The sequence below is a fragment of the Triturus cristatus genome, chromosome 1_1 (genome assembly GCF_964204655.1).
Source record: "Triturus cristatus chromosome 1_1, aTriCri1.1, whole genome shotgun sequence".
NCBI classification, from domain to species: Eukaryota; Metazoa; Chordata; class Amphibia; order Caudata; family Salamandridae; genus Triturus; species Triturus cristatus.
In genome coordinates, this window is record NC_140579.1 from 1251065590 (window position 1) to 1251092552 (window position 26963).

Below are 26963 nucleotides of genomic sequence, written 5' to 3' on the forward strand. Positions count from 1 at the left end.
CTGCCACCTTAATCCAACTCATAAAATGCTCTAATGCAGGGTTTTCTGTTAATTTACTTCTGGTGTGCAAACACAATTTTAAAGCGCACAACTTCAGCATACGGGATAAATTGTCTTCAGTGCACAAAAATACCCTTGTTATTGATCTTTACGGGTCTATAATGCCCGTGGGTCCACCTTTTTATTTTACCAAGTTAGATGATTGCTCACCTTGTTGTATAATAAAGTTATTGCGTATTCATCGATTTTGTCCTCCTGCTATTTGCGCAACAAAAATCTGTGGATTTTCCTCTACCTTTACTGTTTCAATCGTAGAGTACTATCCCTCTCAACAATCTAAAGAAAAAAGGAGGAAAGGGGAGTATACACAATCTCATTAGCTACAGAGTATTATCCTTCTTCCATTCTTTGTATTTATAAATGGAAAAAACCCTGCGATTATCCTCGGTCATCTATTTACCTTTTGTCCATGTCGAAAACGACCACGTTCTGTATTGCGTTCTTATATTTCGTTCGTGCAGAGTACCACCACCCCGAGGCCTTAGTTCCTCTTCTTTATCCGGTGGGTCTATTAAGAGAAATTACTTTTTTTGTATATATGGACATATTTTAGGCCAAAAGACGAACCGTCCTTAACTTCTATCTTTTTGGATCTCCTCTATTTATTTGCATCTTTCCCCTTACCTCTATTCTTCAAAGTGTCCTCCGCAATACGGGTGTTCAATTCAAGTTGTATCCTTCTCATCTTTCCTCACTTCCTATTTAACTAATGTCATCCAATTCCTCATTGGTTTACCCTCATCACGTGGTGAGGGTCTGTAATCACTTCTTTGTACTTGTTTGTGATTGGTTCGTATAATCATGTGGTACGGCTTCTTTTTTTCCGCTTTTATTATTCCCTCTAACTTTATCGAACCTAGTGATTTCTTGACACTAATTTATTAAATTTATAACCACCTCCATCGTAGCCTATGTCATACCCTTAATTTACATAGGCAAAGTTAATACTATTTATGTGAGTCTTCCTTTGTAATGTTAACAGCCTAAAAAAGCCAAAATAAATGGGATAAAAACAATATGCACACCCTAACATATACTGCATATCGAGTCATTATTGCACCTTTATCCGTGCTGCTGTGTGTGATATAGCTGTTACAACTACTTGCTCTCCATATATCATCTAATCCGTTGCCTTTATACTTGTAATTATACATTTGACGCCCTCGACATTGTTAAGATATATCCATGTCTCCTCAATTTGGAAACACACAAAGAGGAGGTTAGTTCAAGAATACTAGGCTGATCGCGTCCCGGTTGAATAGTATAATACCCTATGCCCCCTACTGACTCTGTACTCAAATTTCATATCCACTTCACCAGAAAACTGCTGCATTGCGTTTTTTAGTAACAGTATATGCTGATTCCCTCATCTCCTATTCTGACAAGATTAGTTTCATCCTGTCTACTCTGGAGTTTAAACCTTTTTCCACTGTGTTTAGGTAACATATATACCATTGTTCTCTTTTCTTTCAGAGGTCTCCTCCTCTTCTGTTTATCACAATTTTCTCTAATATAAACCACTTAAAATCACTACACTCATGATTCAAATTCTGAAAATGATCAACCAAAGGGGCATTTTCCTTTCTAGTTCTAATTGCAGACTTGTGTTCTAAAAGGCGTATGCGAAGTTCTCTACTTGTTTCCCCTACATAGCCCAATCCACATGGGCAAATCAAAAGGTAAACATTATTTCTACTGCAACAATTATTTAATGTACTTGGGAACCCCCCAAGAGCCAGACAGAGGTGAGCGCCTTTTTAGGACTCACAGGGTACTACAGGAGGTTTGTCAAGGGGTATGGCAGCATTGTTGCACCCTTGACAGAGCTGACTTCCAGGAAGCTGCCCAGGAAGGTGAACTGGACTGACACCTGTCAGTAAGCTTTTGATGCCAGAAGACTGCCATGTGCACGGCGCCTGTGCTTCAGGCGCCCAACTTCTCAAAGGAATTCATTGTGCAGACAGATGCTTCAGAGCATGGTATGGGGGCTGTACTTTCACAGATGAATGAGGAGGGCCTAGACCAACCTGTAGCTTTCATTAGTAGGAGGTTACTTCCACGGGAGCAGAGGTGGAGTGCAATTGAGTGTGAGGCATTTGCTGTGGTGTGGGCACTGAAGAAGTTGACACCATACTTGTTTGGGACTCACAGGTTCAGACAGACCACAGGCCCCTCAATTGGTTGATGCAGATGAGAGGTGAGAATCCAAAGCTGTTGAGGTGGTCCATTTCCCTACAGGGTATGGACTTCACGGTGGAACACCGCCCTGGTACAGAACACGCCAATGCGGATGGTCTGTCCAGATTTTTCTGCCTTAGTGAAGAGAACTCCCAAGAGGGTGGGTAGTTCTCCCCACATTTCAGCTGGAGGGGACACGTGTTAGACCTGGCACCATTGGCGTGGGTCTCCCTTTCATTTTTGCTGTTGCCTCCTATGTTTTTGCAATGTTTTTGCTGGTCTAGATGCTTTGGGCACTTTGCCACTGCTAATCAGTGCCAAAGTGCAAGTGCTCCCTATTTTAAATTGTTGTAATGGATTAATGACTCAATGACCGGCTATTTGATTTATTTGTCAGACCCTATTACAGTGCACCATGTGTTCCCAGGGCCTGTAAATCAAATGCTGCTAGTGGGTTTGCAGCACTGATTGTGCCACCCACAGAAGCAGCTTGTAAAATGTGGCTTAGGCCTGCCATTGCAGAGCCTGTGTGCAGTATGGAGCTGCCATGTCGACTTGGCAAGTGCTCACACTTGCCAGTTCCTAAACCTTCCCTTTTCTACATGTTAGTCACCCCTAAGGTAGGCTCAAGGTACACCTGTGGGCAGGGTGCATGGTTTGTGAAAGGTAGGACATGCCCTGATGTGTGTGGCATGTCCTGATAGTGAATTACAGCCAATTTCATTTTTCACTATTGCAAGGCTATCTGTTCCCATAGGCCTGAATGGGCAGTTTGATTATAACATCTTATAATCCTAAGTGACCCAGGGAACAGGGTAGAAAAATGAGTTTAGTATGCCTGAACTCAGAATGTTACAATACATATTTTAGTGTTGGTGATTTTTACATTCTGTGTTTGAAAATACCACTTTTAGAAAGTAGGTATTTGTTTGCCTAACCATCCAGTATCCCTCTGCTAGATTTGTGTATTCCATGTCTGGTTTATGAGTGACAGGGGGCTGGAGAGAGCTTTGGCTCCGGTAGTCTGATGAGACAGGGCTGGGCTGAATGGGACCTGGGATGAATAGAAAGTAGGGGGAGGCGATGTCCTTTCACTTGCCTGAGCCTACATAGAATAGAGTTTAGGGGGAGGAGATTTCTTTTCAGCTACCTGGGCCAGGTCTGCTTTCAACAATGCTGTCTCCACCTCCTACCAGGATGCTGCACCAGGGAGGACAGAACTGGTTTTGACAAGGTACAGACTCTCTCTGCCTTCAGAGAACAAAGTATTTAGTAGTATAAATATTGGGGCCCAGACCCCAGAACTTTAGATCACATCTGGGAATCAAGACAAACCTTTGCCAAGGAGAGAAACAAAGAAAGCTGAAGGAGGAGACTGGCCCTGTGCTGTTTACTGTTTGGGGGTTGGCCTGCAGAGGTTACTCATTGCCAAGGAAAGGAGAAAAGGAACTTTGTGTGTACTTTGCCATCTTGAGGAAGATCTCCAAGGGCTTAAAGCTGAGCTTTCCTCCTTTTCTGAAGCTTTAGGGACACAAAGACTTCACCTTCAGCTCCCCTGCATTTCCTTGCTGAGAAGTCTACCTGCAGAGTGGTGCCTGCTGCTGTTTTTGGGACCTCTAGAGACTGCGTGTCGCTGGGAGCTGGCAGCGCAATGCAACGAGGAAGAAGCGTGTTGCCGCTGTAGCTGTTGCCGTGGCATCGCTGAAGAAGCGTGCCGCAGGTGTTTGCCGACGCGTCACCGGAGAATCGTGCCGCAGGGCTAGTCGCGGCTCAAGAGTCCACGGAGTTTGCCGCACGGTCGTCGGGCGTGCACGCATTGTATCCAAGTTATCGCATCAAAGACGCCATCTTGTCGCACCGGATCGTCGCATCGCAACAAAGGCGCCATCTTGTTGCATCGTACCGGGACTCAGTAAGAAACCGAGCATCAACTCCCCAAGCAGTAAGGAATCGACTCATCCACTCCCCTGAGTGTAAGGAACGACGCATCACTTTCCCTGCAATCCTTTTTGTTTGTTGTACATAACGCATCTATGGTACTTTCAGAGTAAAGTGTTGCATTTACCATCTACATTGAGCTAAGCTATTTCTGCCATTTTAAAGTCATATTCATGATATTGTATTGTGGAATTTTGTCCTTTGGTCCTGTGTTAAGTCTAGATAAAGATTACTTATTTTTCTAAACTGATGTGGTGTCCATTTGTAGTGTTTTCATTGTATTACTGATGTGTCGACAAATTCTTTAAACAGTGCCTCTGAGATAAACTTGTCTGCTTGTGCCAAGCTACCAAGCGGGTGAGCAGGGGTTATTTTTAGGAGTGTATCCCCCTTTCCCTGACTAGAAGCAAGGGTCCCTATTTGGACAAAGGTGCCAACCATTGCCAACTAGAGATCCCCATTTCTAACAAAAATGAAAGCACAGAATTTTTCATTAGGTTTGGACTTGGAGTGTGTCTATAAAGTCCTGAGTAGCATAATTTGCCTCAGGTATTACTGTGCTAGCCGGAGTACTTAACAATATTTATAAGATACTTGATAAATGTAAAAAACAAACACATTTTTTCTGTCAGAATAACCCAAATTTGCTCCCTCAACATTATACTATACGCCTTTATTGTTATTGTTATTGTTAATTTATATTTGTAAAGCGCCAAATCACCAATGGTCTCTAAGCGCTACAAACCATGAACCCAGGAGTGCCATAATGCTTGCAAACAGAATAGAGCTTGGGGTAAGCTTATCCAAACGCCTCACTGAACATGATAGTCTTAAGTTTCTTCCTGAATGGAAGGAGAGTCACCTCACCATGCAGACTCTGGGAGCTTATTCCAAAGCTGGGGAATCACGACGGAGAAGACACATCCCCCTAAGGTTGTTCTATTAAAACGTGGGCAAGCCAACATATGTGCTTCTGAAGAGCGGAAACAGCGACCAGGCACATAAGGCATCAGATGGTCTTTAATGTAGCTGGGCGCCTCTCCATACTTAGTTTTATGTGCGATGCACAGGCCCTTGAATCTGATCCTCTGCTTAATAGGAAGCCAGTGTAGCTGCTGTAACAACAGAGTGGCGTGAGATCTTCTCAGCAATTTGAGAATCAGTCATGCTGCATCATTTAGGACCACCTGAAGGTTCCCCAGAAGTTAATCGGGGAGTCCTATATATACTGCATTGCCGTAATCCAAGTGTGACAGGATTAAGACCGCCACCACAGTACGCATAGTCGCAAAAGACAGCAAGGGTACAAGTTTCCGTAGTTGCCTCATCAATCCCACACAACTGCACACTACCGCAGTTACCTGCTTATCCATCATTAGCATGGAATCTAACCTAATACCCAAGCTCTTCACAGCTGGCACTGGTATCGGAGTGGTTCCGAGCTCTTGTGGCCAGAAGAGGCTAGACCAGGGGTTAGCTCCTGTGGCAACAGCTAGGACAGCCATCTTGTCCGGGTTTACTTTGAGTGAATTCAAGGTCATCTAGTTTATGGTAAACCAAAGGATGTTCTGTACCTTAAGCTGTGCCTGGGGGGAATTATCAATGCAAATGATTAGCTGGGTGTCATCGGCATAGTTGTAAACCTGACAGTCCAGTTTAGCCAATGCTCCTATCAGAGGCTGGAGATAGATATTAAAAAGCAGAGGGGACAACGCAGAGATCTGCAGAACCCCACAAGGCAAGGTGCAGTGCCTAGATGTACATTCCCCTATTTGGACTTTTTGGGACTGATCCTCCAGGAAGGAGACAATCCATTGGAGGACTGTCCCAGTAACTCCCAACCGACGGATACAGGCCACCAATTGTGCATGGTTCACCGTGTCATTTGCGGCTGGGAGGTCCAATAGGATCAACACTGAGGGGTGCTTCTTATCAGCTGTTAGCCTTAGCTCATCCAGTACTGAGACATCACCAACTCAGTTCTGTTATGAGCTTTAAATCCCGCTTGCTTAGCATGTAGCAGCTGATGCTCTTCCAGTAAGGCTGAAAGCACTCTAAGAACATGTTGCTCAAGCACCTTAGCCAGGTATGGAAGTCTGGACATCGGTCGAACATTTGTCAGATTCTTAGGGTCCGCCCCTGCTTTTTTTAGCAGTGGGATTACCATGACTTCCTTAAATGTGTGTGGAATTTTCCCTGTTGCTAGGGACAGGTTCAGAAGGGATAGTATCTCTGGCCCTACCACTGGGAGACCCATTTGAAACACCCTTGGAGGGCAGGAGTCTTCCGGTGACCCAGACTTTACTTTGGCCTTGATATAAACCAGACCGCTAATATCAAGTGCAGGGAAGACAGAGAGTATGCCTCCCTGATAATCTGGTGGTTCAAGCACTGGGAAGGACACTGACTTATACAAGTGGTGCCTATTTCTCCAATGATATCTCTGACCTTGGTAAGAAAGAAGTCTTGTATCTTGTCACAGTCCTCCTGATTAACGACCGACCTCAATTCCTTCTTTTTGCTCTGCTCCCTGAGTACTTTAAATGTCTTATTTTGAGTGTCAGTGGCTTCCCTAATCTTCGAATCATAGTAAGCAGATTTTGTGGCTATCAATGAGGCTTTGTAGAAAGCTAATTTCGTTTTATAGTTTTCCCCAGCTGATGGCGCATATGATTTCCACCAATGCCTTTCGCACTGGCAAAGGTCCTGTTTTTTCTCTTCTAAGTGCTGCAGTATACCAAGGGGCACCCTTTGTTCTGTCCATTATCCTTTCCTGTCTTCAACCGTTGAGTAAGTTCTTTGTGCACTAGGTCCGGATCATCGGACTGTGTCTCACGGTGAGCAGTCTCGTATAATGCTAGCCTCAGACTATCATCCTATTCCGTACCAGCCGCCACACTGGAGAGGGATGATTTGATCGACAGCATGGTGGCAGTTCAAAACTGATCAGATGGTGATCTGACCAGCTACAAGGTCGACACTCTGTTGGTATCGTAGATAAGGAGGTAGTCCAAATGAGGTCCAAAGTGTGGCCTTTCTGGTGCGTAGGGGTGTCCACAATTTGTTTCAGCCCTAACATCGTCATATTGTCCCCAAACCCACTAGCCACGTGGTCTCTTGGTATAGAGTCCCAATGATAATTGAAATCCCCTAGAACAAGGATCTGTTGGTATTTTGTACACCGAACACTGACTACTTCATGGAGCAAGTCATTGAACAGCGGGGTAGACCGCAGAGGACGGTATACCACCACTATTATCAGGCACGATGAATTCAGCCCGAGCTTGATCCCTAGGAACTGTGCCCCTTCAAGGATCTCTTCCACGTCGTACTCTTAGGGGAGAGCAGCCACTATGTCGGGGCCGGAAGCATCATCTAACCATGTTTCCGTTAAAGCGAGGATACCAGGTTTTTCCTCTTGGAGTAGCGTAAAGATTTCTAAATTATATTTTTGGAGAGACCGAGTGTTTAACAGAATGCCCTTTAGACCGGGTGGCTCATTCGGGCCAACCGCTCTGCTCATTTGCACCTGCATGTCGCCCGTCTGAGTTTCCCCATTAACTACCAGCAGATTGTCCAGCATGAGTTTCTCATTTGAGGAATCTGGAAGTACCGTCTTGTGCAATGTATTTTTAAAGTTGTGGAGTGCTTCCATGGAGTAAGTCCTCAGCGGACCAGGGGCCAGGGTTCCTGGCCCCTGGATCCGGTCGGACGCCGACGGGCACGGCCGGGCTGGCCTTAGCCGCCCCTTTAGCCTTAGCCGCCCCTTAGCCTTAGCCGCCCCTTTGGCGCGCCAGCGGCGCATCTGCTGCGGGTCTGTGCCGCCCCCCAGTTTATATTCATGTGGCTCCCGGTTCCGAGAGCGCGTCAAAAGAGAAGTGACGTCACTCAGGGAGCCAAATGCAGAAGTAACCACAAGTCGTTCCGGAACTAGCAGGCAACACTCCCACTCCCTGTAAGTGTTCCCGCTAAGTTAAAATAAATGCGGCCCAGACACAACATTCATTAAAAAGATTAGCATCCAAGTAATTCGATTTTAGAGGAGGCAAACACAGCATTCAAAAAATGATTAGCAGCCAGGTGGGTTCGATTTTAAAAAGGCAAACACATCAGTCATTAAAAGAGATTAGCAGCCAGGAAGATTCGTGTTTTTTAAAAGAGGCAATTCCTAATGAGCCCAAAGCGAGAAACAAATTCCCTGTTAAGCGATTCCCCCCCAGAGTGCAAAGTCGCAATTAAAAAGACAGATTTTAAAAATATAAAACCTTCAGGTTAGTTAAAGAGTAAGTGATTGCTCCACCGCTTAATAGCCAAAATATTTTTTAGGTGAAGCCTAAAGCGCTTGTGCTGCAAGCCGATCTGTTGTCTGTACTTTGTGGGGTCTGACTCCTCCCACACTTTGGATTGGCTTGTGTGTCTTTCATTTAACAATTGTAGCGTGCAAATGGCTACTGGTTGGTGCCTGTCCAACCTTTTCGGAAAAGTTCACTCCCATCGAGTATTGCTGCAGGAGCGAGCAGCGGCGCGTACACAGACGCAGTCCCTGCCTGCAGTCTGGTTTGTTATTTCTGCCTTTCCATTACCAGCATGAGGTAGACCAGGCCTATAAATATTGCTTTATTTATTTAGAATAAGCAGCGACGTTCAGTGGCTGATGTTGTCACCTTGTCTTCTGCACTTTTCAGTGGCACGAACGTGAAGTAGCACTTTTCATTTCCCTAAAGTGCTGTTGTTTCCTAGTCTGTGACTACTTCACAAAGTGTGCCACACTACAGAGCCTGGAGTTGTTGTCCTGTGCTGATACCGAGGGTTCATTAACCTCTTGTCAAGGGGATGGGAGTTCCTGAATATTTCTCCCTGTCCATGAATGCATGTGGTGAACACTTTACAGAGACACAGCTAGGTGGAGCACACACATGAAGTGAACACTTTACAGAGACACAGCTAGTTGGAGGACACACACTAGGATGCGGGCTGAGGTCGTTAATGTTGGTTATTTCAATGACTTGGTACCCTTTGTGTCCAGGGCAAGTTAAAAATGGGCTTCATTTTTGCCGGGTCATGCTGAGCTGGCTCCATGAGGTGAAACTATTTCAAATATTTAGGAAGCTTATCTGCGACGTTAGAGGGTGACATTCTTCATAATTGGTGTGATTGTAATAAGTGAAAGTGTTGGGAAGAGTTGTGCGTTTTGTCTCAGTTTGCTTGTGTTGTCCTAACTGCATTTGAGTGCTTTAATAGGGGGATCAGTATTAAACCTACTTGCATAAAGGTAGAGCAGAACATCAGTGGAAACCTATGATGGTTTTGGTATCCGCTACCCTGGACTGAAGAGGTGCGTGTACATACCTGTGTGCTTCCCCTGTTCACCAGAGGTTCAGTTCAGGTCTGGCACTGAACCAGGGCGGGACTTGGAATGGGGCGAGGGTGTGATGCTGTGCTTCATAACCCACCACTGAAAGTATTGTTTGCTGTTTTATGAATGACTAATGACGTTTCTAAGGCACCGAAGTACATCTTTTAGTAGAATTACAAGGTTGATTAAATCTGCGCAGCTCTTACTGTTTTTGGCAGCCATTACTTCAAAATGATTAGAAACGCTACGACGTGTTCTCGAATAAATAGCCCGTTTGTAACTTTATTTTGAGACTGCTTCTAGGTAGTGCTGCGCTAATCATTGCCATGGTTCAAACTCCTGAACTCCACAAGGGCTTTTCCATTATCTATCAAATATTACCAGCACAGCAATACCCCAGCATCAGTGCAGCATCTCCAACTCAGCATCAGTGCAGTGCTACCACAGCATCACTCAGCGCCACCTCAGCATCACTCAGCGCCACAACAGCATCGCTCAGAGCCACTTAACATCACTCAGTGCCACAACAGCATCACTCAGCGGCACCACAGCATCACCTAGAGCCACCTCAGCACTACAACAGGATTACTCAGCGCCACCACAGTATCACTCAGCGCCACCACAGCATCACTCAGCGCCACTGCAGCATCACTCAGCGCTGCTGCAGCATCACTTAGCGCCACCTCTGTGCCACCTCAGCATTACTCAGTGCCACAACAGCATCACTCAGCACCCCCACAGCATCAATCAGCACCTCAACAGCATCACTCTACGCCACCTCAACATCACTCAGCGCCACTCAGCATCACTCATCGCCACCACAGCATCACTCAGTACCACTTAGCATCACACAGCGCCACAACAGCATCACTCAGCGCCACCACAGCATCACTCAGAACCACCACAGCATCACTCAGTACCACCACAGCATCACTCAGCGCCACCACATTATCACTCAGCACAACTGCAGCATCACTCAGCGCCACAGCAGCATCACTCAGCGCAACCACAGCATCACATAGAGCCACCTCAGCATCACTCTGCACCACCACAGCATCACTCTGTGCCACCTCAGCATCAGTCAGTGCCACAACAGCATTACTCAGTGCCACCTCAGCATCACTCAATGCCACCTCAGTGCCACCTCAGCAATACTCAGCGCCACAACAGCATCACTTAGCGTCACCACAGCATCACTCAGCGCCACCTCAGCATCACTCAGCGCCACCTCAGCATCACACAGTGCCACAACAGCATCACTCAGCATCACTCAGCTCCACCTCAGCCCCACCTCAGTTGCTCTCAGCGCCACAACAGATTTACTGAGCGCCACCACAGCATCACTCAGTGCCATCTCAGCATCACTCAGCATCACCACAGCATCACTCAGTACAACCACAGCATCAGTCAGTGCCACTACAGCATCACCCAGCGCCACCACAGCATCACACAGCGCCACGTCAGTATCACTCAATGCCACCCACTATCACCACAGCATCACTCAGCACCATCACAGTATCACACAGTGCCACCACAGCATCAGTCAGCACCACAACAGCATCACTCAGCACCACAACAGCATTACTCCATCACTCAGCGACACCTTAGCCTCACACAGCATTCCCACAGTATCACTCAGCGCCACCTCAGCATCACTCAGCGCCACCTCAGCATCACTCAGCGCCACTCAGCATCACTCAGCGCCACCACAGCATCACTCAGCACCACTTAGCATCACACAGCGCCACAACAGCATCACTCAGCGTCACCACAGCATCACTCAGAACCACCACAGCATCACTCAGCATCACCACAGCACTGTCTAAGCATCACTTTGAGCCACAACAGCATGACTCAGTGCTACCACAGCATCCTTCAGTGCACCACAGCATCCTTCAGTGCCACCACAGTATCACTCAGCGCCACCTCAGCATCAATCAGCGTCACCTCAGCATCACTCAGCGTCACCTCAGCATCACTCAGCGCCACCTCAGCATCACTCAGCGCCACTTCAGCATCACACAGCACCACCTCAGCATTACTCAGGGCCACCCCAGCATCACTCAGCACCACCCCAGCATCACTCAGCGCCACGCAGCATCACTCAGCGCCTCCACAGCATCACTCAGGGCCACCCCAGCATCACTCAGCACCACCCCAGCATCACTCAACGCCACCCCAGCATCACTCAGGGCCACCCCAGCATCACTCAGCGCCACCACAGCATCACTCAGCTCCTCCTCAGCATCGCTCAGCACCACTCAACGCCACCTCAGCATCACTCAGAGCGATCACAGCATCACTCAGTGTCACCCCAGCATCACTCAGCACTACCACAGCATCACTCAGCACCAGCTAAGCATCTCCTCAGCATCACTCAACACCACCACAGCACCACCTCAGTATCAGCACAGCATCAATGCACTAGCGCAACACCCACTCGACATCACCTGAGCTTCACCAAACCTTCACTCAGCAACACCTCAGCATCACTCAACACCACTTCAGCATCACTCAGCACCACATCAGTACAGCACCAGCACAGCATCACCTCCTCATCAGCACGCCACCACCACTAGTGCAGCACCACCTCAGTATCAGCGCAGCACCATCACTGCATCAGCTTAACACTGCATCAGTATAACACCACCTCCACATCAGTGCACCACAACCAGCGCAGCCCCACCTCAGCAGAAATTCAGCACCAACCAATAACACTTCAACATCAACACAGTACCAACTCAGAATCACTCAGTACCACCTGAGCACCAGCTCTTCTTCCCCTGAGTAGCAGTGCAGCACTACCACCTCAGCATGACTCAACATCAGTCAGCACCACCTCAGTATCTCTCAACATCGCCTCTGCACCAGTACACCACCACCTCTGCACCAGTACACCACCACTTCAGCATCAATCAGCAAGACCTGAGTATCGTTCAGCATCACCTGAGCATCACCTTCGCACCAGTCACCACCACCACCACCTCCGCATCACTCAGCACCATCTCAGTCTGCCCTCAGAATCTGTTGAGTCTCCCCTAGTGTCCGTCCACTGCTAGTGGTGTACTATTTCCCAATCTTCACACTCCAGTTGTTCATGCCCCCTAATAACAAAAACAAAAAAAAACCATTGGAGCAGGTAGTAAGAAGTTGCCATCATTGCAAGGGCAAAAAAAACTGAAGACATTTTTATTGTAAATACTTGGTCATATATAAGGTAACAAAAATGCTTCTGGCACTTTTTATGGTAACTTTTTTGCGTGTTGCACATTATCCCCACTTCTCCACAGCATAGCTTAAAGACATTGGCAAAGGCAATATCTCTGGCTAAACACTTATAAGGTCCCAAAGGCGAGACCTACTGACTATGCCAATACGTGTTTTTTTAAATGCCTACCTTCTGTTGGGCCTTCGACTTCATCCTGTCTGTATAGGGAGCACAGCTACAATTTATTGCGAGTCTTGGCTAGATTATTCATTAGCTCCTGCAGCAAAATCCAAGGAGAATTTGCACCTTAAGCGTAAGTTTGAGTACTATGCAAGCTTACACCTGAGTAATAAATATTAATTGCGGACCTAATATTTATAGTTATTTTCCAGCCCAACCTATGACCCATTAAGGGTCCATAAGTACATAGCAGCAAACTTCAATAAGTATATTATGTTATTTTCAGATACGTTAATAATGAGCTTTTATTTAATAAACTCAAGCAATTTCAACACCATGTTGCCTTTTGTGGTCCGTCTGTCAACACTTATGAAAGGCAGGATTGAGATTGGCCTCTAGCAAAATCTACTAAAAGCAAGAAAAATAATTTTGAGGCTAACTAGAGATCTAGAACATCTCAATTGGATTGTGGCGAAAGAGAGAGTAGCCAGCTAATTGTTTGTAGTGACCATGTTTGGTATTATAGCTAAACTTTTGGGGCTTTATTCCCTGCTGTAGTGTAGGAGGTATTTATATTTAATTTTAATTTCTTTTTAGCAAAGCACATTGAAACTCTCTTTTACATAGATGTTCAGTACCACCTTCCTCTACCTGCAATTGTCATCAAACTGAAGAAACATGTTTTTGTAGGCACAAACAAAAAGCGGATCCAAACTTCTGCACTAGAATCTGATATAGTGAGGATGTTCTCTGGCATCTATCTTTACAAATTCCAAACTGGAAAAATGATTTACAGCACTTTTTACTGGATGAGACATAATATCCTACTTGTACAGTACATGAGTTTGCATACTGCTTCGTAAAAGCATGCAGAGTTTCAGACAAGTGATGAGATGAAAATGTAAACAAAATAAGAAAAAATGAGAATTTCATGATGATACATTTGTGAGATGCGAGAAAAAATGAAAATGAAATGAAATGAATATTGAGAGTTTTGTGAATAACAATCAAATGTGCAAACATACGCATAGTTGTACTAGAGACATGTACACAATGTTCTCTGCTAAGAAAAACTGACAGAATGATTATAAGCGTTTCAAAAGCATATGAAAAATAATACATGCACTGAAAGGTTTCACATTAAAATTATGCTTGCATGATAATGTGCCAAATAATGACGAGGCTGAACATCTTTTTTAGGACTGCTTAATATTGACATGTAATTCATGAAAATAGTCATAACTGAATTAAATAAGAACATTAAATGAAGATGCAAATGTATGATTTTTCTTTAATGAATATTATCGCGATAATGATTCCTCTGTTTTTCATGTAGGTCCCTGAGTTTTTCTTTCCTTTACGCTTATGTAAAATCATGTGAGGCAGTCACCTAAGCCCTATGAGAACATTCTGCAAAGTGTACCTTCTGTTCTGTTTAACAATTAATTCACTTCACACTAGAAGCGTATTCGATAGAACTGTAGAAAATATTGTTGCAAACCCAGGGAAAGGCACCTGGGAACCAACTGAATATAAACAAATACAAGTACCTCCTACTTCCGTGGAAGTGATGAAATGCTAACTAAATTAATGTTAATGAGATTTGCAAATAGGATAACCCATCTAGAATTGGATGATTTACTGATCACCCCACAACCCTTCACTGTGAGTGACCGATGAAAACCCCATTGACTGATGGAATTGATATGTTAAGGGGGTGTAAACCTGGAACATTCGGAGTATAATTTCCCCATCAAGGAGGGGACAGGGGCTGGCTGTCATTTTTCATCATCCTGCCTGGCATGTTGTAAGTTTGACTTTTGACTTCCTATTATCATTCTCTATGTCCGTTTCCCCTTACTCTTGATGGAAGACTCTGATGAACTGAACTTTATTTCAATCTGCGGCCACTGATCCTGTGCTTTGCCGGTTGGCAAAGGTGTGAGGGAAATAATCTTTTGCCATGAAGGGTTATCTGACTCCTGCTGCAGCTTGAACTTGGACTGAACTATCTGAGGACAGACCTGAAGAGAACTGCCTTGCTTGGTTTCTATGATTAATAAACTGAATCTGTATTTTCCCATGTTCGCCGTAGACCGAATCGTTGCTGTTGATTTTGTTTTGTGGTATGTTGTGGAATTACTTGCATTAACAAACATATCATTAAATTGAACCTCAAATGTGTTTCAGATCTGTCCATGCAATCTGAGGCAATAGAAATAGATAAACGTTTTCCCTGAATTATCTTTGTCAATTCTGTCTCACTCTTTTGGTCATATTCGTTATCCCAAGGAAACTATGAGTGGCTAAAGACAGTTTTGATTATCGAATTGTGAAGGTTATAGTTAGGTTAGCAATTATCTATTCCAGGTTCTCATAGGATAATTGCCTGCAACTTCCGAGTATTCTAGACCCTATCAGCTCAACAAAATAGATCCGTAGGAGGATCAAAGTTGCATGATAATGGTGGGTAAGAGATGCAAGTCCCTAAAATAAGGTGTTCTAGAAAATGGGCCCAATGATATAAGGTTACTATATGTGGTAAGAACATTTTAGTAAGCTTTCCGCTGGAACAATCCTCAAAGGCTTACATTTCTGAAATGGAACTCACCTCGAATGTTCTCTGTCCATTAACAGCATTGAGTCTCAAATGGGTATTTATTGTGTTGAAACATCAAGTTGCTCTTTTAATCTTTTCCTGAATCTTGTTCTATTGTAACCCACTACCAGATCAGAGAACAGAGAGATACAAGGGCACCATTATAGTCTGGTAATCAAAAAGATGAGTGGGTCATGATCACTCTCAAGACAGTTATTCACCTGATCTTCACCATCTGTATCAGTAGCTTATGTTTATTAGGGGCAAAGTTGATTAACAAAGGAAACCAATGACTCATTAAGGATGACTTAGGACCAAAGGCGATTTCTTTTCAGCTGGTGGAGAACATGTCTAGCCATAGGCGTGCTGAGCTACTCTTGAGTCATATATCTGATGAGAGATCTAGTAGTTGAAATGTGCTTCCTGTGGGATTTCCTAAGTGGGGATGGCTTTAAAAATGTAGTATCAACATATCTTCCCACAATACAATTCAGAATTGAACACTCTGAATTGTACTTGAATAACAAAGAATTTGCAATACTCACAGTTTGGGCATGCTTAGGAATATAGTTATATAAACACAATTATAGCACACCAGGGGAGCAAGAGCTATCCATAACACATTAATACTCGCTTCCAAAGAATGCCTTATTATTCCACCATCCTGCTAAGGCAGTGGTAAACTGGTTGGGGCCAAAGTGAACAAATTGTACTTTCAGCAGTTTCTGACTCTCTCAACCATTTAATAGTTGCACAAGTGCGAGTGACCGAAAGAACCAGGGAGGCTGATGCCCCCATAGGCAGCGAAAGGAATTTCCCAAAAACAAGAATCTCGGGCTTACGGAACAGGGAGGCTGATGGCCCCAAGTTGGGTTGCTTGAAGCTCCCTGTTGCCAGGCAACCCAAATCAACCCAACCTTTCCTTTGTCGCTGTTACTAAATGGGTTAAATCGGCATGACGCATGACTACAACTGAAGGACTTCACCAGGTTAGTAGACAAGAGCCAGGAAAGAGATATGATGACTGACAATAACTAAGGAGAGAGCGAGTGTCATCAGGACGGCTAAGTGGTTAGTTACTGGGGTCTAAAGTGTCAGGATGGACAACGCTGCATTTTGGACTTATGACAAAGATATAATGGGATAATGCATAGACCGCTAAGTAGGTGATAGCTCAGTGTTCTGTCAAGAAAGGTTCTCAGTTTACATACGTCCTAGGATAAAGAGGTATATATTGAGTCCCACTGATTGGTGATTTTGATCAGGCTAGTTGGGACATGAGGCTCCAATCATGGGTAATCTGTGAAACCAGTGTGTTTTAGAGGGTCTTGTTTGTAAAATATTAGGTTTAGATGATGAGTTTTGCTGCCCTCTGACCAGGTTTGAGGGCTGACTTGTGTACTAAGAGCTGATGGCAGAACCGTGGCAGTCCTTTGGGTCTATGATGTCCAGCAGGTAAGTGTTTGGCTCTGCTGGTTGTTTTTAAGTGCACCTTGTTTGGGTCTGAGCTCGATCCAGGTGGCCCTGAGGTCCTGCTGTTGGGTCTTCAAGTTCTACAGCTCCTCTGGCTGCATTTCACTGTGTCTGGTGATTTCTTCCACCAAGGCAGTAAGCAGGACCATTTCTGCTAGCTGCAGTGATAAAGAACTGTTCTCCAAAGGGCAGTGTGGGCAGATATTGCTAATGTAATCTGTTACTAGGGCAGCACACAGAGCTATGGTTGAATATGTCAACCCATAAGCAGCACACACACATATTGATGCCTGCTGGGTGACCAAATTGGATTGGCTAGTGGCCTCTTCCTCCATGGCAGCACTTACTGCTTGTTGAGAAATATGTTTTCTTACGAAGTATATCAGTTTACACAGCATGTATTGATTTCGCCACAGCATTTGACAAAGTCGATCGCCAAACGCTGTCGAGAAAGCTCACCCAATTTGGTATACCACAGCCCCTTTTGGGTCTCATTATAGAATTGCACACAGATACCTGGTGTCAAGTCCTGATGGGAGGTGCACAGGGGCTATCACGTAGGATTAAAACACACAATGGGCTAAAACAGGGGTGCTTGTTAGCCCCACTACTGTTTTCTTTGTACATATCTGATCTCCCAGCTGCTTTGAATTCAGTATGGAGGGATGCCCCTAAGATTGGCATAATGTCTGTTGGATCTTTGTTATATGCAGATGACGTTTCAGGTTTTGAATTAACGCCTATCGGTCTGCAACGTCGCCTGGATGCCCTAACTAAATACGCGAAAGCCCACATTTGAAAATTATTATTGCTAAAAGCAAAATTCTGGTCTTCCGCAAAGGAAGTCATAGAATAAAAAAGATGTTTTAAGTGGTCTCTGGGGTCTGAAGAACTTGAATTGGTTGATTCCTACTTAATTCTGGGGAAGGTCTTCTCAAAAACAGGGCGAGATCCAGAGCACATTTATCTCTGTGTTAGCAAGGCTGTCTCCCAGGCTGGAGCTTTAAACAGATTCTACAAAATTGGTGGGAAAGGCAACTTCAGTCATGTTTTGTCAGTTTTTAAGGTAAAAATGAATCCCTCATTAATATACGCTGCCGAGGTACTGGATATGAAATACTGGCTTTCTTTTGACAAATCCGAAGGCCGAATTCTTCACCAAATTTGCAATCTATATTCTCAGGCTGATGTACGTGTCTTAAATCTGGAATTTGGTTTAGTTTCCTCCTACATTTTATCCTTGGCTGTGGTTTTATGGTGGAGTAACTCTTTGTGTTGGGGGGATGAGGGCATCCTTAGGGCTGCTTTGAAAATAGAAATTTTGACAAATTGTAAGACCAATCAACATTATTTAGGTTCTTTTTGACATGCAAACAACTCATTTGGGCTTACCTTGAATACTGATTCCCCCATGCCAAAAACTGAATTAAAGCTGTTGATAAAGAAGTTTGTTTCCTCTATCAGCTTGGCTAAAGACACTGGTTTAAGTCAGACTAAGTCTCGTAATGAGGTAGTCTGCGGGAGCGCTGTGGCAAATAGACCACACCTTTATTTATCTGGTACCTCCCTCACGGTATTAGAAGGCTTTTATTAAGAATCAATTTGTTGCCCTTAAGAGATGTCACTGGTATATGGGACAAAATACCAAGTGAGGAGAGAATCTGTGAAATTTGTCATTCGCAAATTCAAGATTTTAACCATGTGTTATTTGTTTTTATGAAGTTACAAAGGCCTGAGATATGTTTTTAAGACCTGTATTTTTCAAATATAATATTCATTCCGCCCAGGAGGCCTGCTTATTTGTCTTGTCCCCTCCAAAGGAAATGGTGCATTTTAGAATTTATCAATTTTTAAAAACTTTTCTGGATATTTATTAGATAATTTTCAGTGCCATTTTTGTATTTTGTAATATTTGACATTTGAATATGGAAGAATTTTGTACTGTACATAACGTATCGATTTTTATTTTTTTGTATACTTTTGTGGACCTCCGTTGGAGTTCCATATAAAAAAAAAAAATTGATTGATTGAATTGATTGATCTTGGCTTCTGCCTCAAGGAAGCAGTCGCAACTACGGTAACTTACAGCTGCGTTAAGGGCAAACTTAACTGCGTGCACTATGGGGCATTGCCACCATTATAGCTAGTGACTATTGCCATTAGAGCAGCAAACACTGCCTTTGTTGTTTACATTTATTCTAAGGTAGTATATACACATCCTGTAGTTTACTGCCTTGGGGATAGTGTTAACTAATATTGCAGGTGTCTGCTGTTCTCAGGTAGTGCACACCACTATGGTTGGCAATTTCTGGCCTGTGCCTACTGGCTGCCGTGGCCAGTGGAGGGCTCCTGGGATGGTGCAAGGGGCAGGCTGAGGTCCTTAAATTATGGGTGGGCCTGCTTCTCCAGCTCTGTATGATGCCAACCTCCAATGTGGCCTACTGTTCCCAGGGGCCAGGATCTTTTCTTTTCCCACTCTCCCCCATCCCTATTTTAGGTGTGAGGAGATAATGTTGAAAAAGGAAGGTTTTTCTATTGATTTTGTGTGCTCTGTTTTTCTCAATTCTCTAACATGCTTTTTTTGTCATATTATGCGGGAATAGAGTAGAGGTTGGCCACAACGTCAAAGAAATCTGAACTGATTTTGCTATAAATTGTATCCCAAGCTTGGGAAGTGGCACAGCGGTGTTCAGGGTGGGGTCAGGGGTAGGTGCCACAGCAATTTTTCCTTCTCCCTCTGGTGTACCCTATGTCACTGACCAGGGACTGTGTGGAGTTGGTGCTTGTGGCAGGGGTCAATGGCATAGCCCATTCACCCCAGTCCATCTCCAAAAGGTTGCTGATGGGGAACCCCTCTTTGTGTTGCCTCTGGCATGGTTGGTTAAGGACAACTTTGGCTGATCACGTGCACATAGTTACCAAACAGCAATGTGCGCCAATGCCAGAGCTGGTTGGCCAATATTTTACTTTGCCAGTGTTTTTTCTTTCTGTACCTAGTTCTTTTTATTGTGATGGAGCAGGTAAAACACAATTTTGTATACCTCCTCTATTTTGCATGAAATTAATTACGTAATCATTCTAAGTATTAACTCGTACTAATTAGTTTAAAGTGAGACGACTAATCAACCTTTACACCTTGATAAACACAAGATACACATGGGACTAAAATGCTAATTGCATGGCAGAACAACTAAATTAATTAATTGTGGTACGCAAACTAACTGTAGATTATGTTCAAATCGAGATTTGCATGATTCATGTTGCTTTTGTGATAGTTTGTGCTTCCAGTGCTGCAGAATGGTGAGTATTATTGCTTTAAATGTTGCTACAAGCTAGGAAAATATTAATATATATTGGGATTAGCGTGGCATTAAACATTAGAATCTTCATTTCTATATTCTAATTACTATTATGTCTGTTTTGCTTAAGTTGGCATTCGGGCCTGCTAGGCCGCAGTACTTAAGATGGAGCTCCGACGGTTCCGCCGTCATGTGAGCTCGATGTCTACTGCGCAGAATCAGATGGCTCTGGAGATCTCCAAGTGACCTTAGCTCCTGTACCAGCATATCCCTTGTCAACGATAGGAGCATGGAGGGTTGCCAAGTGATGAACGGTGTGAACTACCAAGGGGACAAAGGACTACTATAACTCTGTAACATTTGCCTGTGAACTACAGAAAAGATATACATTTGCTCTCTGCCATGCCAGATCTCATGGGAAACCAGAGTAAACTCAGAATACTTACAAATTGAATTGGATTAGCCAATCAGAACAGTTTCTACCCCTAAAACCGTTGCATATTGATTTGAAGTAAGCGGGAAAAGGGTATAAAGACTCTGATCTGCCAAAGGGGGGAGGTTCACTGGGATGATCGTCTATGGCATTGTGTCTACGTTGAGCTGATGAAGATTTCCATGGTTTATCTTGGGTTTCTTTAAATTCGAGAGAGCGATTCCATCTGATGGTTTTGATTATTGCCGTGGGTTGAGCAGTTTATCCTGGAGATTGTCGCAGAGACTTGAATAATCCTCTGTGTGATCGGAGGGTTGCCATTTTCGAGATTTTGGTGAATATAATGAAATGCGAAATCTATGCTTAGGTTCTAAAGATTTGATGTCTTCTTGAAATAAATCAAATTATGTTATATTCTGTAGCGTCTAAATGCTAATGCAGAGCGAACTAATATTAGATAAACAAAATTTGGATTAATAAGAAAGGAGTTTGTGGTTCTTTAATTAGGTACTGATGATTAATCAAATGTTTCCAGGACTTTAATTGTGTTTTAGCTGGTTCTAAATCACCATCAACCAGTCCAACTAATTGGTCCATCGACCAAGTGGTGGAGTGCCTTGATGTCAAAGTCAGGATTCTATAGGTGCAGATGTATATAATGTAAAGAAATTTACTCCCGACAGGTAATAAGGTACCCCCTACATGTCCAGTGCTTTTTCTCCTGTGTACAGATTCGAGTGAGAAGAATATGTGTTGGTGTTATGGGCCCCACCAATGAATGAATGTGTGAATGAGGTAGTGTGATGACGAGTCTGTGACATAGAGAGAAAATGTAAATTTGCCCTTTCCGCTGGAGCAGTTTTCTTGGTAGCAGAGGATGGTTTTGTTGCATTGGTTTGGTGATATTTGATTTATGTTTTACACTTTATGTTGAGTTTGTGTTGCGTTTTATTTTGTGAAGAGTTTGAAGACTCTTCTTAATGACTCGCTTAGAAATGGCATTGTCCCCAGTCCACACAAATCAGCGGTTGTCATTCCTATCATAAAAAAACCTGACGCCGACTCATCCTCCCCCTCCAACTACCGCCCTATCTCCCTTCTGCCCTACCTAGCAAAAGTTCTTGAAACCCATGTCACGACCACCCTGAGTACCTATGTAGAGGCTAACCATTGCCTCTCCCCTTGTCAAGCTGGCTTTCTCCCCCTGCACTCTACGGAGAAGGTGGTGATCTCAGTAATGGACGAGCTGCGTGAAGGTATTGACATCAACCTTCCGCAAGCCCTGATCCTCCTGGACCTGTCCACCACTTTTGACACGGTGGACCACTCCATCCTCCTCAACCGTGTCAGGGCGGCGGGCATAGAGGGCTTGGCCTTCTCATGGCTTGAGTCCTTCCTAGCCGGGAGAGCTCAAGCGGTCCATCTGGCTGGCTTCACCGCGGCCTCCCGTAAGGTGGAGTGCGGGGTCCCTCAGGGCTCATCACTCTCCCCTCTCCTATTTAATTTATACATTTACCCCCTTATTTTTATGTTACAACAGCTGGAGGTCACAGTGTTTAATTACGCCGATGACCTCCAGCTAATCTTCAACCTCTCCCACTCATCTTCATCCGCCCAAAATGTCCAGACAGTCATGACGTTCATTCAGGATTGGATGAACTGCAACCACCTCAAACTCAACCCGGACAAGACCGAGTTGGTCTTGACCGGAGTTGGTTGCAGTCCGTGGTCCCCCTCCTTCTGGCCCCCGTCACTTGGTGTCCCTCCACTCCCCGTACCCAAAGTTAAAACTCTTGGGATCTTTCTGAACTCACAACTCTCTGTTCATTCTCAGGTTGGTTCAGTGGTCTCTTCCTGTTTTTTTTCCCTCAGAATAATTAGGAAAGTCTCCCGCTTCTTTTCTCCCTCTGCTTTAAAAATTATCGTGCTGGCCATGGTATTATCGCGCATCGATTATGGCAACATAATCTATAATGGGGCTCCTGCCTATGCGATCCACGCCTGCAGTTGGTACAGAACCAGGCTGCTCGCCTGATTCATGGCCTACCTAAATACCATCGGGCCACTCCACTGCTCAAAGCACTACATTGGCTTCCGGTGAGAGAGCGCGCCCTTTTCAAACTTGGCTGCCTCACTTTCCAGGCTAGGTCGGGTACTGCCCCCGAGTTCATATGCTCAGCTATTAAGCCCTACCTTCCGGGCAGAGAACTTCGCTCCACTCATATGGCTCTTTTAGCTATCCCCCGTTTTAAAAAACAGAAGTCTGGTGGAGCGAAGTTCGCTGTTCTTGCTCCAGTCTTCTGGAATTCCCTTCCTGCTGCCCTCCGCACATCGCCTTCTTATCTACAGTTCCGGAAGGATCTCAAAACCTTCCTATTTGTGCGAGCTTACACTGCCTAGCCCTTCCAGCTGCTGTCGTTCACTGCATCACACATAGCGCCATGAAACTGCCTGGTAAAAGAGCGCTGAATAAAAGTTTTTAAATTCAAATTCAAATTCAAGACTTCCGGGAAGTAGGAAGTTGGTTGCCCTGTATGTAGGCGGGGGAAATGTGTGGCAAGTGAAGTCGCCCAGTGCATTGTCTGGTTTCATGGTGGTAACATCGTCGTGTGTTATCGGTAGGGACATTTACTGTATGAATATGTGTGAGTGAAAAGCAATAGGTTCTCTTGTGAAACTCTGGCCTTAATTCTCAGGAGCATTGTAGTCTCCACATGTGTTTTATCCCCAGAGAAACGGTTAGCCTTTTTGCTTGTTAGAAGGGTAAGGCAGAGTGCTACTTTATCGGCGAAACGGAATAATTCTGTGGTAGGGTAGAGGTAAGCGCTGCCTACTGGAAATACAGAATTCTTGTGTAAATGGACAAAACTATCCCTTTGGTTTAGCGAAATAGGCAATGGAGATGTTTTATGTTGTTACTCACAGATTTGAGTAAAGAAAACGTAAGAAAACATTTGCCGATAAAATTTTGTAAAGGAGGGATTAGCAGAAGCAGGAGTAGTGAGAAAGGCTGACGTCAGAAAACCCGCGCAGGGATTGGTCAGCTGTAGAGAGACAAAGCTTTCACGGATTGGTGCGTTAGTGTGCATCGCGCGGGGATTGGAGAATTACCGGTGTGACGTAGACGCCCGGGATTGGTGCGTTAGTGTGAGTCGCGCTAGGATTGGAGAGCTTCAGGAGTGACGTAAACGCCCAGGATTGGTGCGTTAGTGTGAGTCACGCTGGGATTGAACAGAATAAGGTGAATCCGTGAAAGAAGTGATTCGAAAAGCCCAGTTGATTAAGAACTTGGAAAAATAAAAATGATGTACTATGAGCCACCTGAAAAAGAGAAAAAATCATGGTTTGGGAAAATCCAAAATGTATTTAAGAAGGATAAGCCGATTGTGACTAGAGAAGGTCAGATACTTCCTCCACCGAAATCGCTTGCATGTATCTGGTTGGAGAATTGGGCAAAGTATAACATAGAAGATGGGGTACTAGTTTTTCCAGAAAGTGGTTCATTTAGTTTGGCTCTATTACGAAATTTGAGAGAAAGAATGATGAGGTTAGAACCGAAACCCAGACCTACCCAATTTGAGGCATTGACGGAGTGGGATGAAGAGATGTATGAAAGGGAAAGGCAGCGGAGTGGAAGAAGGTACAATTACATGTTTGGTAGACATTGTGGTCAAGAAAGTCATGATGACAGAATGAGAAGATGGTGGAATGTGAATATGACGGAGGGTATGTTTCCTCTGAGGAATACGGAAGAGATGAGTGGTAGAAAATGTACAGAAAAGAGAAATAACACAGGGTCAGAAGGTTATAGATATGGAGCGAGTGAATCGGAGGATGAAGTGCTGGAGGACATGTTTTATAAAAATCCACCCCCGTATCAACCGAATTCTACGTTACTGGCGCCGAGTGCGCCGGTAAAAGAAACCATGATAAATAAAAAATGTTAGCAAACGCCACCTAATTTGGGAAAAATTAATCCATTTAAAGATTCTGAAATGCCACAACCCGTTAGAACTGGAAATAAAAAATTCAGCGGAGTTAGCTAGAACTACACTGGAATTAACTGAGAAAATGAGAGAATTAACTAAGAATATGGAGGCAGTGACCGTACCTGTAACTATAGGGCCGGTGTTGCCTGTCTTTGATAAACAGAAAGATAGTGAGCATTGTTTAACTGTTCCCTACAATTGTGGTAGACAAATAAAGACAGAAAGAAGCGGTTCTGGAGGAAATGAATGGAAAAATGTGGCAGGAACATCAGGTTTGAGTACTCCTAAAGATTTGACTGTAAATCAAAGCCCAGCAAGTAAGACACTTATGACAACAGAATCAGCAACAGAAACCCCAGAGAGAAATACGGATAATATAAGAAGCGAGACAACCCCTGTAGGTCCTGCTTCGGAAGAATTAAGTGATTGGTTAAGAAGTTTACAGAGAAAAGATACAGAACCACAACCTTTAGATGTAGCAAAATTGAAGCAAACATTAGAAGAATTAATCGTAGGAACCATTCCAACTGAAAAATGTAAAGTATATCAGGATGAGGAGCTAATGTTCCTCTGCAAAAGTATAACTTGGAGAGCGAGAACTTTGCATGAAACTTTGCATGAAAAGTTAGAAGAGACAGCGAGTGAAATGGGGAATTGTTTTTGAGAAAATAAGATGATTACAGAAACTGTAAAGGGTAGATTTTTCCGAAAAGGATATTGAACATTTGAATACTACAGGGAGATTGACCCAAATTATTGCCCTGCTAAGGAAATGGGGTGATGTAGATAGGTGGAAGAGTAGATGGTTCCGAAAGAGAGAGGAAACTACGGATAAGGCTTTCTCAGCATTTCCGTTGAGAGATAAAGAGCCATTGGTAACTGAATGTCCCATGAGGGAAATCCCAGGAGGGGGTTATGTACATGTTCCTTGGACTAGACAGGATATTTTGCCATTTACCAATAATTTTCCGAGACGAAGAGAAAAACCAGTTGAATGGTATCGACAGGTGGAAAGATTTGTTAAACTGTCGAAAGTGTTGTGGATAGATCTGAACTGTCTTTTTGATATAATTGTACCTGCAGATTTATGGGCAGAATGTAAGATTACAATAGATGTGCCATCGCAAGAGTATCCTAAGACGGGAGCCCCTGATCCAGAAGTAATGAAAAAATATAATCAAGTAAATACGTTCTTGAAAAATAAAGTACTCCCAAAGGAAACTGACTGGGTGAAAATTAACAGAACTCACCAAGAGGCTAAAGAATCTGTTCATGCATACTATGAAAGGTTGTTGCTAGCTTTTTAACAATATAGTGGAGATGGGAAATTAAGTGAAAAGGATCTGAGTCATTTTGTGTATAGGTTTGTTTATGGTTTAAAGCCTGAGGTTAGTGAAATGATCAAACAACATACAGTAGATTGGCAGAATAAAAAGATAGATGAGGTGTTACGACATGCAAAATATTTTAGTGATGAAATTGAAGATAAACAACGTAAACTGAAAGAAAAGGCAATGTGGGCGACAAGAAGCCCAGCTGATTGAACAAGCTAATGGCATGGGCCAAGCTAAACACAAGCCTAATATTGGAAAAGGAAAAGGACAGATCAGCCTAGAGGAAGCTAAAAAGAAGTGGCCATGTCATAATTGCGGAAAATTACGGCATTGGAAATCCGAGTGTAAATTGCCACCGAGGGTTAATGGTGATAATGCATCATTGAATCCACAGGTGCAGAATGAGGTGAGTTGCCAACTGCCGTGACAGCAGCAGGTTGTTACCCAACAGTGTCAGGTGCCAAAGCCACCTTTTCCACAACACGTAAATCCACAGAGATACAGTAATGAGACAGGATTCTACACCGAGGAACAGGTAACAAAGCTACCGCGCGCTAGTGCTGTTTCGCAGTATTGGCTGCAACGTGATGAGAGTGAGTCAGAAGAGAGTTATTGACCGTGCCTAGGAGAGGAAGAGGCGTGCGTACTTGGCACAACTCTAGAGGTAGACCAAACAGGACCCTTGTGGAAGGAAAGGTAAATGACGAAAACATTACTTTCCTAGTGGATACTGGTGCTACTCGTTCAACTGTTAGATCAGCTGACGTTAAAAATCTTCCTCTCTCTGGTGAAACAATCCAAGTAGTTGGAGTCTCAAATAGACAGATAAAAACTTATCTTACAGATCCTGTAAGGGTTAAAATAGGGAAATTCACCGACATGCATAGATTTGTCGTGTGTGATACTAGTCCCGTAA